The following is a 13,029-nucleotide window of genomic DNA, read 5'->3' on the forward strand; positions in this document are numbered from 1 at the left end:
ATGTTTTATGGCAGGAAGAGTAATTTCCGCTTTAGGATTTGAGATACCTAGCAGATAGCTGATGCTATTTCTGCAGTCTGGTGCCCCACTCCACCCCATCCTACCCCAGTCTACAGCAGTTCAGTAAAGTGATACTACCTGATTTTGTATATAAGTTCATAAGTATTGCTTTTTATTTTGAACATAATAGTAATTATGGCCATATAACATATTTTTATTCTTTCTCTTTCCACTTAACATTTTATTATACCCCAAATATTTTTATACTTCCCATAAACAGAATGAACTGAAGGTATATTAACTTTTTCCTTTCCTTTTAAAATTAATATAAGTCCATTAAAGCAAATTGCAAAATAAAGGGGAGAAAACAAAATTCCACCACTCTGTCTTCTTTAAGCAATATGTATATGAAATATACATATCTTTCTATTTTGCCATTTACTTTGCACCAGAAATTATAAGTATATGGGTAAATATCAATAAATTTTTTGCTTATTATATAAATATTTTTAAAAGATAATTTTCGCTTACAGCAAATATAACAATGTATTGTGGAGTTTAAACCATATGCAGAAGTAAAATGTATGACAACAATAGTACTAAAGCAAGGATATGGAAGAATACTGTTATAAATTTGTTATATAGATCTGAAATGGGATTATTTCACTTGAAGGTAGACTGTTAAAGATAAGTTAAAGATGTACATTATATATGTGAAAGCAAGCACTAAAATAGCACAGAGTTATAGCTAATAATCCAACTAAGGACAGATAATTGAATCACTAAATGGAATCAATCCAGAAGACGGAAAAAGAGGGAAAAGGGAACTAAGAAGAGATGAAACAAATAGAAATGAAATCACAAGCTGATAGATTTAAACCTAAATGTAACAATAATCACATTAAATGTCAGTGGTCTACACACTCCAATTTAAAAGGGAGAGTGAGACTGGATAATAATTTTTAAAAAGACCCAGCTATCTGTTGCTTGGAAAAAAGTTTTGGAAAACGGAAGTAAAATCACTCACTCATAATGCCAGTATGATCATTGCGGTACTGGTATTATGAGTGAGTGTATTTGTATTTATTCCTTTCTAGTCTTTTTTCTTAGGTATATTTTCTTGTTTGCTACTGTGGCGTGTATACAGCTTTCTTTCTGTTTTTCTCACTTAAAGAATCTTGCTATATGGAAATGGGTTTAAACCTCGATGGTTCACAATAGTCCATTCTCTAGCAGTTATGAATTCAGAACCAAGTTTCTATATTAGCCAAATAAAAACTTGTCAAAAGTGTCCTATATGATCAGCAATAGGATACAAAATAAGAAGAGATCCTATTCCCAGAAATTAAAAATATCTTTCCTTAAAATGGCCTATTTTGGGGTAAATGGATCATGGTAATAGTCAACAGTAAATGTTAATGATTCATTGTCTAGTTAGACCACATATTCTTAAAAATGTAACTATTTGAACTAACTGTAATCTTTCTGTGATGACTTAGAAAGTTCTTTTGACATATGTTTATTGTGTTTAGGATTATCTTACGGCATCATTTATACCTGAATTATGAAAACACAAAATTGCCTAGTAATAAAGATTTCTGGTTCATAGACTACTGAATCAACCACTTTGGGATGAGCTTCTATATATATAGCTTTTAGCTCAGCACTTCCCATACAGTATTCACTTAGGAAATACTATTGATATTCTTTTTATTAATTGTGCTGTCTTTATATTTTTATTTTAGTATAAATATTTATAATAAGCTTTTTAAAAAAACATCTTTATTGAAGTATAATTGCTTTACAATGGTGTGTTAGTTTTTCCTTTATAAAGAAGTGAATCAGCTATACATATACATATATCCCCATATCACCTCCCTCTTGCGTCTCCCTCCCATCCTCCCTATCCCACCCCTCTGAGTGGTCACAAAGCACTGAGCGGATCTCCCTGTGCTATGCGGCTGCTTCCCACTAGCTATCTCTTTTACATTTGGTAGTATATATAAGTCCATGCCACTCTCTCACTTCGTCCCAGCATACCCTTCCCCCTCCCTTGTCCTCAAGTCCATTCTCTACGTCTGCGTCTTTATTCCTGTCCTGCCCCAAGTTCTTCAGAACCATTTTTCTTTTTAAGATTCCATATATATATGTTAGCATACGATATTTGTTTTTCTCTTTCTGACTTATTTCACTCTTGAGTGACAGACTCTAGGTCCATCCACCTCACTACAAATAACTCAATTTCGTTTCCTTTTATGGCTGAGTACTATTCCATTGTATATATGTGCCACATCTTCTTTATCCATTCATCTGTTGATGGACAATTAGGTTGCTTCCATGTCCTGGCTATTGTAAATAGAGCTGCAATGAACATTGTGGTACATGACTCTTTTGGAATTATGGTTTTCTCAGGGTATATGCCCAGGAGGGCATATTCCTTTTTTAAGGAACCTCCATACTGTTCTCCATAGTGGCTGTATCAATTTACATTCCCACCAACAGTGAAAGAAGGTTCTCTTTTATCCACACCCACTCCAGGATTTACTGTTTGTAGATTTTTTGATGATGGCCATTCTGACTGGTGCGAGGTGATACCTCATTGTAGTTTTGATTTGCATTTCTGTAATGATTAGTGATGTTGAGCATCCTTTCATGTGTTTGTTGGCAATTTGTATATCTTCTTTGGAGAAATGTCTATTTTGATCTTCTGCCCATTTTTGGATTGGGTTGTTTGCTTTTGTGATATTGAGATGCATGAGCTGCTTGTAAATTTTGGACATTAATCCTTTGTCAGTTGCTCCATTTGCAAATATTTTCTCCCATTCTGAGGGTTGTCTTCTGGTCTTGTTTATGGTTTCCTTTGCTGTGCAAAAGCTTTTAAGTTTCATTAGGTCCCATTTGTCTATTTTTGTTTTTATTTCCATTTCTCTAGGAGGTGGGTCAAAAAGGATCTTGCTGTGAAGTATGTCATAGAGTGTTCTGCCTATGTTTTCCTCTAAGAGTTTGATAGTGTCTAGCCTTACATAATCAAGACAGTATGGTACTGGCACAAAAACAGAAATATAGATCAATGGAACAGGATAGAAAGCCCAGAGATAAACCCACGCACATATGGTCACCTTATCTTTGATAAAGGAGGCAAGCATATACAGTGGAGAAAAGACAGCCTCTTCAATAAGTGGTGCTGGGAAAACTGGACAGGTACATGTAAAAGTATGAAATTAGAACACTCCCTTACACCATACACAAAAATAAACTCCCTTTTTTTCTTGATGTGTCTGACTAATGGTTTATCAATTTTGTTTATCTGCTCAAAGAACCAGCTTTTAGTTTTATTGATGTTTGCTATTGTTTCTTTCATTTCTTTTTCATTTATTTCTCATCTGATCTTTATGATTTCTTTCCTTCTGCTAACTTTGGGTTTTTTTTATTCTTGTTTCTCTAATTGCTTTAAGTGTAAGATTAGGTTGTTTATTTGAGATATTTCTTGTTTCTTAAGGTAGGATTATATTGCTATAAACTTCCCTCTTAGAACTGCTTTTGCTGCATCCCATAGGTTTTGGTTCATCATGTTTTCATTGTCATTTGTTTCTAGGTGTTTTTTGATTTCCTGAGTGATCTGTTGGTTATTAAGTAGTGTAATTCTTAGCCTCCATGTGTTTGTAATTTTTACAGATTTTTTCCTGTAATTGATATCTAGTCTCATAGTGTTGTGGTCAGAAAAGATACTTGATACAATTTCAATTTTCTTAAATTTACCAAGGCTTGATTTGTGACCCAAGATATGATCTATCCTGGAGAATGTTCCATGAGCAGATGAGAAGAAAGTATATTCTGTTGTTTTTGGGTGTAATGTCCTATAAATATCAATTAAGTCCATCTTGTTTAATGTATCATTTAAAGCTTGTGTTTCCTTATTTATTTTCATTTTGGATGATCTGTCCATTGGTGAAAGTGAGGTGTTAAAGTCCCCTACTATGACTGTGTTACTGTCAATTTCCCCTTTTATGGCTGTTAGTATTTACCTTATGTATTGAGGTCCTCCAAGTTGGGTTCATAAATATTTACAACTGTTATATCTTCTTCTTGGATTGATCCCTTGATCATTATGTAGTGTCCTTCTTTGTCTCTTGTAATAGTCTTTGTTTTAAAGTCTATTTTGTCTGATATGAGAATTGCTACTCCAGCTTTCTTTTGATTTCCATTTGCATGGAATATCTTTTTCCATCCCCTCACTTTCAGTCTGTATGTGTCCCTTGGGCTGAAGTGGGTATTTTGTAGACAGCATATATACGGGTCTTGTTTCTGTATCCATTCAGCCAGTCTATGTCTTTTGGTTGGAACATTTAGTCCATTTACATTTAAGGTAATTATTGATATGTATGTTCCTATTACCATTTTCTTAATCGTTTTGGGTTTGTTATTGTAGGCCTTTTCCTTCTCCTGTGTTTCCTGCCTAAAGAAGTTCCTTTAACATTTCTTGTAAAGCTGGTTGGTGGTGCTGAACTCTCTTAGCTTTTGCTTCTCTGTGAAGGTTGTAATCTTCCGCTGAATCTGAATGAGATCCTTGCTGGGTAGAGTAATCTTGGTTATAAGTTTTTCCCTTTCATCACTTTAAATATGTCCTGCCACTCCCTTCTGGCTTGCAGAGTTTCTGCTGAAATATCAGCTATTAACTTTATAGGGATTCCCTTGTATGTTATTTGTTGTTTTCCCCTTGCTGCTTTTAATATTTTTCTTTGTATTTAATTTTTGATAATTTGATTAATATGTGTCTTGGCGTGTTTCTCCTTGGATTTATCCTGTATGGGACTCTCTGTGCTTCCTGTACTTGATTAAGTATTTCCTTTCCCATGTTAGGAAAGTTTTCAACTATAATCTCTTCAAATATTTTCTCAGTCCCTTTCTTTTTCTCTTCTTCCCTGGGACCATGATAATTCGAATGTTGGTGTATTTAATGTTGTCCCAGAGGTCTCTGAGACTGTCCTCATTTCTCTTCATTCTTTTTTCTTTATTCTGCTCTGCAGTAGTTATTTCTACTATTTTATCTTCCAGGTCACTTCTCCGTTCTTCTTCCTCAGTTATTCTGCTATTGATTCCTTCTAGAGAATTTTTAATTTCATTTATTGTGTTGTTCATCATTGTTTGTTTGCTCTTTAGTTTTTCTAGGTCCTTGTTAAACATTTCTTGTATTTTCTCCATTCTATTTCCAAGATTTTGGATCATCTTTACTATCATTCTGAATTCTTTTTCAGGTAGACTGCCTATTTTCTCTTCATTTGTTTGGTCTGGTGGGTCTTTACCTTGCTCCTTCATCTGCTGTGTGTTTCTCTGTCTTCTCATTTTCCTTAACTTACTGTGTTTGGGGTCTCCTTTTCGCAGGCTGCAGGTTCATAGTTCCCATTGTTTTTGGTGTCTGTCCCCAGTTGCTCTGGTTGGTTCAGTGGGTTGTTTAGGCTTCCTGGTGGAGGGGACTAGTGCCTGTGTTCTGGTGGATGAGGCTGGACCTTGTTTTTCTGGTGTGCAGGTCTGCATCTGGTGGTGTGTTTGGGGGTGTCTGTGACTTTATTATGATTTTAGGCAGCCTCTCTGCTAATGGGTGGGGTTGTGTTCCTTTATTGCTTGTTGTTTGGCATAGGGTGTCCAGCACTGTAGCTTGCTGGTCGTTGAGTAGAGCTAGGTCTTGGCGTTGAGATGGAAATCTCTGGGAGATTTTCTCCATTTGATATTACGTGCAGCTCAGAGGTCTCAGGTGGACCAGTGTTCTGAACTCAGCTCTGCCACCTCAGAGGCACAGCCCTGATGCCCAGCCGGAGCATCGAGACCCTGTCATCCACACGGCTCAGAATAAAAGGGAGAAAAAAAGAAAGAAAAAATAAAATAAAGTTATTAAAATAAAAAATAATTATTAAAAAATTTTTTTAAGTAATTTAAAAAAAAGAAGGAAAGAAAGAAAGAAGAGAGCAACCAAACCACAAAACAAATCCACTAATGATAACAAGCGCTAAAAACTATTCTTAAAAAAAAAAAACAAATGGACAGTCAGAACCCCAAGACTTAATGTTAAAGCAAAGCTATACAGACAAAATCTCACACAGACATGCACATACACACTCACAAAAAGAGAAAAAGGGAAAAATATATATATTGTTGTTCCCAAAGTCCATTGCCTCAATTTGGGATGATTCGTTGTCTGTTCAGGTATTCCACAGATGCAGGGTACATCAAGTTGACTGTGGAGATTTAATCTGCTGCTCCTGAGGCTGCTGGGAGAAATTTCCCTTTCTCTTCTTTGTTCGCACAGCTCCTGAGGTTCAGCTTTGGATTTGGACCCACCTTTGCGTGTAGCTCGCCTGGCGTCTGTTCTTTGCTCAGACAGGACGGGGTTAAAGGAGCAGCTGATTCGGGGGCTCTGGCTCACTCAGGCCGCGGGGGAGGGAGGAGTAAGGAGGTGGGGCGAGCTTGCGGCGTCAGAGGCTGGCATGACGTTGCACCAGCGTGAGGCGCGCCTTGCGTTCTCCTGGGGAAGTTGTCCCTGGATCACAGGACCCTGGCAGTGGCAGGCTGCACAGGCTCCCGGGAGGGGAGGTGTGGACAGTGACCTGTGCTCGCACACAGGCTTCTTGGTGGCGGCAGCAGCAGCCTTAGCGTCTCATGCCCGTCTCTGGGGTCCGCGCTGATAGTCATGGCTCGCGCCTGTCTCTGGAGCTCCTTTAAGCGGCGCTCTTAATCCCCTCTCCTCACGCACCAGAAACAAAGAGCCAAGAAAAAGTCTCTTGCCTCTTCGGAAGCTACAGATTTTCCCGGACTCCCTTCCAGCTAGCTGTGGCGCACTAGCCCCTTCAGGCTGTGTTCACGCAGCCAACCCCCGTCCCCTCCCTGGGATCCGACTGAAGCCCGAGCCTCAGCTACCAGACCCCGCCCGCCCCGGCGGGTGAGCAGACAAGCCTCTTGGGCTGGTGAGTTCTGGTCAGCACCGATCCTCTGTGCGGGAATCTCTCTGCTTTGCCCTCCACACCCCTGTTGCTGTGCTCTCCTCCGTGGCTCTGAAGCTTCCCCCCTCCGCCACCACCCCCGCCGTCTCCGCCAGTGAAGGGGCTTCCTAGTGTGTGGAAACCTTTCCTCCTTCACAGCTCCCTCCCACTGGTGTGGTCCCGTCCCTATTCTTTTGTCTCTGTTTTTTCTTTTTTCTTTTGCCCTACCCAGGTACGTGGGGAGTTTCTTGCCTTTTGGGAGGTCTGAGGTCTTCTGCCAGTGTTCAGTAGGTGTTCTGTAGGGGTTGTTCCACATGTAGATGTATTTCTGATGTATTTGTGGGGAAGAAGGTGATCTCCGTGTCTTACTCTTCCACCATCTTGAAGTTCCTCTTCTAAGTTACTTCTTATTATCATTCTCTCATTCCTAAATGCCATCATAAGTAGAATATTCTTACTCCAGTTGCTAACTATGATACTGGATTCTTTCCACATTTTCTGCGTCCAACTGTAGGTACCGTTTATAAGGACGTGTAACAAGAAAGCATGTAATGTATATAATATATGTAAAGAGTAAACTTGGGATACTATTCATAAATAGGAAGTAATTCTCAGCAAATTCATCAATTAGGGTCATTCTAGTGTTTCTATTGTGATGGATAATGAAGGATGGCAGTTTACCTTCTGTTTTTACCCTGTATCTTAAGACCCTCATTAATGGAGTGATTGATACATGGAAATCAATCCATGATACAGTGGAAGTTTGCAATTGATTTTTCCATGATACCAGGAAATTTGCAATTGATTTATATTTGTGTGGGTTTTTTTTTTTCAAAAATATTGTCTCAGATAAGTAGTAATTCCTGGAATAAAGGAACACTTTATCAAAAGAAACTAAATAAATATGGGAGAATGATCCCAATTAATGAATGCATTAAATACTGTATCTTTTCCAAATCTAAAACTCAGCTCCTTTCTAGTTTTCTAACGTTGCCATGCTAAAAATAATAGTAATTCTACTGTTTAAGAATAAATGTGTACATTATAAAACTTGTAAATACAAAGATATGCCTCCTATGGAATGAGTCTGAATTCTGTTGAGAATATTCTGGAACATGCTGAATCAGGGAAGGAGAAGGAGAAGGAGGCAGTGGTAAGGAAGCCATAGAACACAGGTTTTAACATCCACATATTAGCACATATTTTTGGATGAATAAACATGAATTTATAGGGGACAGAATATTTAAAATTATGACTGTCATTGAAACTGTGAAACATAAGTATATAATTTTTCTTTTTTGCCTTTATAATTTTCTGTAACAAATCTGAAACCATTAAATGTAAAAAATGCCACAGAAATCTCTTTTTGCTTAAATAATTATTTTAATAATAAACATGTCTGTTTAATGAGCATCACTTTACTAATCAAAATGTTACATATGCTCAAGAAAAGGTATTTGTATGCCAGCTGGCAAAGAGGAATGTTACTCAATTTTATGTCTTGTTGTTTATTCAATAATTATTAAATTTCAACTGCGTTTTGGAATGAGGTGGGGCATCCAAGTAATGCATAGCTCAGGCCATATAACAGGCTACTGGTGGCAATAAGACAGATTAATAGAAAGGGTCTTGGTCACAAGGAGTAGCAGTTTCCTCAATGACTTACAGTGAATTTTATAGGTTACCTATCAGTTTGTGTTATTAGAGGCAAAAGGTAGAAGATCTTGACACCAAGTAGTCCTAAGGGACAGTATGAAAAAGGCCTTTGTGTTTCAGACAAATTCCTTGGTGTTGAATAGTGGTGAAGAATGTTTCTTTTAACACTTAGTCTGGTGTCCAGCATATAGTGGTCAGTCATTTAATGTCAAATAAAAGAGTGGATGTGTGAACAGCTGGCAGAGTGAGGAGACATGGGGAGTGAGGCATGGGGGACAGTGCTTGACATTAGAGAGAAATGTTACAGTTCTTCCTTGATGGTTGTAAACCTACTTTGTCTCTCAATTTCTGAATAGTTGCAAACAATTGTAAGGAACCTCAACCATGTTAATTTCTGCCTTTATTCATATTTTATGTAATAGCTGATATATTTAGAAAATGGGGCATGAAAATAAAATAAACACCCATGAATCCACCATTGGACCTAAAGAACCTAAGGGCCAGAACTTGATTCCTAATGTTGAAGCTATTTTTGTTTGTTGTTAATTAATCCATCCTTGTGCCACTCCTGTATGGGTAGCCATTATGTCTTTTCACCACATATTTTAAACCACATATTGATAGTTTTACCACATATTTATGTTTTTAAATGTTTGTCTTACCTTGATTTTTTTTTGAACTTTATAAATATTCTATCATACTACAAATGATAATTTTGGCCTAAATTGTTGCCTATAGCTGAGTATATTTACTTTTACCGCTGTATAATATTCATAAAGTGATTATCCTTTCTCCTTTGTATGGACATTTGATTTGCCTATGGCTGCTTCCTTTTCTTTCTTTATTTATTTCTATTAACATGTTGGTATCAATATGCTCCTAAAGTATAAACTCCACCTGGACAGGGATGTTTGTCTATTGATTTTTTTTTTTTTAACCTAGAAAGGTGCCTGATGTAATGAGCACTCAGTAAATGCTTGTCACTGTTGAGAGGAAAAAAGAACAAAAAATATTGTATGTGATTCCTAAATGTACCTATGCAAGAGGTTTCCTCATATATATATTTATGTACATATAGTGTTCAAAATTTTGCTCACATATCCTCCAACAGAATTTTGAAAACTTGTGTGATTCTTCACACATTTTTAAGTTGGTACCTAGTTTTTTTAAATCAACTGTTTAAGTGATTGCAAATGATGTAATTTCTGGTATATTTGTATATTGACATTTTAAACTGACACTGTAATATCCTTTTTAAAAATAGATCGAATGGAATACAAATACCATTGTACTTTTTAACCCATTACCATTTACTTATAAAATGCAGATGAAAAGGTCTTTTTTAAAAGCCAGAAATTTTATATTTTTTTCTCCTGGAGTCATATTTTCATTTCACTACTCCCACAGAATTTTATCCGAATGCAGTATATATTTTCACTTACATTTTCATTAGTCACCCTTTTATACTTTACAATAAAAATTATATATATAAACTTGATTTAAAAAAAAATTTTTGTGCCTTTAAAACTCTTAAATGTTAATTATTTTCTGGATTTAGTTACCATAACAATTGTTATTAGTGCACAGTTGGTTAAAGCCATTTTGAAAATAATTATTGAACATAAAGTAAAACTTTATTTGGAAATGCATCTCTTTTGATGGGTCTGACTGTTATTTTTCTATTTGTTCCTAGTTCTAGGGTGACTATCATCAACTGCTGGAATGAGACAGATTCAGTGGAAATTCACGGTAAGAGAAAGTATTCAGCCACCAGTAAGTGTAGGGCTTACCCAAAGTATTGGAGTAACCATTGCTAAGTATGCATTGTGCATAGTACAATTTTCTATTCCCATAGGAAGGAATCAAAAAGTAGAGAAGTGGTTGACAAGTGCCGGAAAGGATATTTATTACTGAGTCAAAACCAAATACATTTTTAAAGTGTCTGATGATTTTTTCTTGGTAAAATTCAGGGAAATGTTTCTCTTATGAATAATAAATGTTGAAGAAAATACAAAACACTTTTTACCTCCAATATATGTTCCATTTTCTTGAAGATGTGATGCTGAGATGTCAGAAATAACATAAACATTTTCATTTAAAATTTTTGAAATCATGTAAAATATCCGATTGAGAAACAGTTCCAGAAAAAGTCAGGGCATGAGATTTGAAGCACACTGTTTTAATTCTAGGGTGCATTTTCAAACATTCTGAACATTTTAATTATATGATAGATAGAGTGGTAAGGCAGGTAACCTTATCTTGTGTTTGTGCTGTCTTTGATATTTCTTACCCTCACCCTTGTCTGCTCTCCTCTCATGAACAAGGGTCTTTCCCTCAGGTACAATGCCTTTTCCCACAGTTACAGGGCAAGAGAATGTGAGGCTATTAAATGGAAGTAGTCATTAGTCCCAGACTCCCACTCTACAATATATATGTATTCACTGCAGCCTAATATAGTATGTGTGTGTATGTGTGTGTGGGGGGGGGGTATTTCTAATGTCCATGATAGAAACACATTTATATATAAGACTGGGAAAGACGTAAAGCCATATGATCAAAAAAGACATTGTGGATGATACCATCATTAAAAGAGAATTCTCTGTCACCAGTATTTTGAATTGTTACCATTATTTGGCTTCCTTGGAATTTATGCTATTTAGGATAATGCATTATTATGAAATTGAAGATGGGTGAGAGCTATTTTTTTAATAAAATGGAAGAAAGGATGATTTTTGTGAAAAGAGAGATGAAAAGTAATTGTCATGAAATGTCTACCCTCTAATGAAGGCACATTCTCAGATCACTTCAGAGTAAATACATTTCATATGGATGCTGGAAATCTAAGTTTATTCCTTTAAATGTATCTGTGTCTGTAAGAGACTCCTCATGTACCCCAGGGTTACACATGCACAATTTGCAGACTTCTGGCGTATACCTGCGAGTACATTGCTCAGTCATGGGATATACCCCTTTTCATCTTTACAAAATAACTGCTTAATTGTTTACCCAAATAATTGTTCAAATTAATACTCCAACTAGAGGGTATGAGAATTTTCATTTTCTCTGCATATTTGCCAATACTTATTTCCAGATTTACTAATTTTAGGCAATCTAGTAGATATAAAATTATATTACACTTTGGTATCAAATAGCATTTCAGTGATACTACATCCTTCCTTATGTTTACTTGCAATTCATGATTCCTCTTCTGTGCAATGCTAATGCATACCTTTTTGCCCATTTTCTACTGGATTGTTTGCCTTTATTATTATTTCATAGAATTTTAAAAATACATTTTGAATTTTAATAATTTATTTGTTAAATATGTTGCAAATATCTTCTAGTTTTTGGCTTGTCTTTTTACGTTCTTTATGGAGTCTTTTGATGAACACAAGTTCTCAATTAAATGCAGTCTAATTGATTTTTTTCCTTTATGATTAGAGCTTTTTGTATTTAGTTGAAAAATTCTTTTTTACCCAAAGTTTATAAAGATATCTTCCTCCTATACTTTTCCTAAAAGTTTTAATGTTTCTTGTTTCACCTTTAAGTCTTTAATTCATCTGAAATTGATTTTTGCATGTGGTTTGAAGTAGAGATTCAATTTCAGTTTTTCGCACCATTAGCCAGAGCTGTTTATTGTTTAATGCGTCTCTTGTCTAATGATCTGCAGTGCCATCTCTACTATATATCAAATTTCATGTCTGTGCAAGTCTGTTTCTGGACTTATTATTTTCCTTTACTCATTTTCTGTCCATGCTAATACCATATTCTCTTTACTACTGTAGTTTTACAATGTCTGGATGTTTGTGGAAGATTTTAATCTTTTTAATGGCAAAAAAATTTTGACACGTTTCCCATCAGACAGTAGAGTCTATTCCCGTCCACTAGAAGTTGTGCTGCCCTGTGATTGCTTTGACCAGTGGAATATGGCTCCAGATATAGACTTTTAAGATATCTGGCTGTTTCCAGTGAGGTTCAAGGGATTGCTGTGCCACCAAGTAAGAAGCCTACCTGCCCTGCTGGAGATGCCACATGATGAGACCTTTATGACTACAGGGAGAGGGAGAGGGGCCAGCTAAATTCACTCTGCTGGCTGTTCCTGCCAAGATCCCAGCATTTGAGTGAAGTTGTCTGGGGCCCTCCAGACTAGTTAGCATCCAACTGAGTACCATTGAATGAACCCAACAGACACCACACAGGGTCGAGAGAAAAACCCTAGCTGTGGTGCCTTCCTGATATGTCAACTTTCCATTTTTAGGTCAAGTACTAATCTAGGCGTTGCTGTGGAAGGATTTTGCAGATGCAGCTAAAGCCCCTAATCAGTTGACTTTAAGTAAGGACAGTTATTTCAGTGCGCCTAATTAAATTGGTTGGATGGCCTTAAAAGCAGGCTTGAATG

General features: G+C 36.4%; 1 long non-coding RNA gene across 3 annotated transcripts in view; it reads left to right on the plus strand.

The window, feature by feature from the left end:
• The window catches only part of LOC309630062, a 415,145-nt gene that overhangs the window by 262,099 nt on the left and 140,017 nt on the right, over window positions 1-13,029 (plus strand). For all 3 annotated transcript variants that reach the window (XR_014245395.1, XR_014245396.1, XR_014245397.1), the window contains exon 3: window positions 10,324-10,379. This is a non-coding gene — a long non-coding RNA (uncharacterized lncRNA). The remainder of the gene's footprint in view (window positions 1-10,323; window positions 10,380-13,029) is intronic.

Source organism: Balaenoptera borealis, assembly GCF_965194805.1.
Source record: "Balaenoptera borealis genome assembly, chromosome: 5".
Lineage (NCBI taxonomy): Eukaryota > Metazoa > Chordata > Mammalia > Artiodactyla > Balaenopteridae > Balaenoptera > Balaenoptera borealis.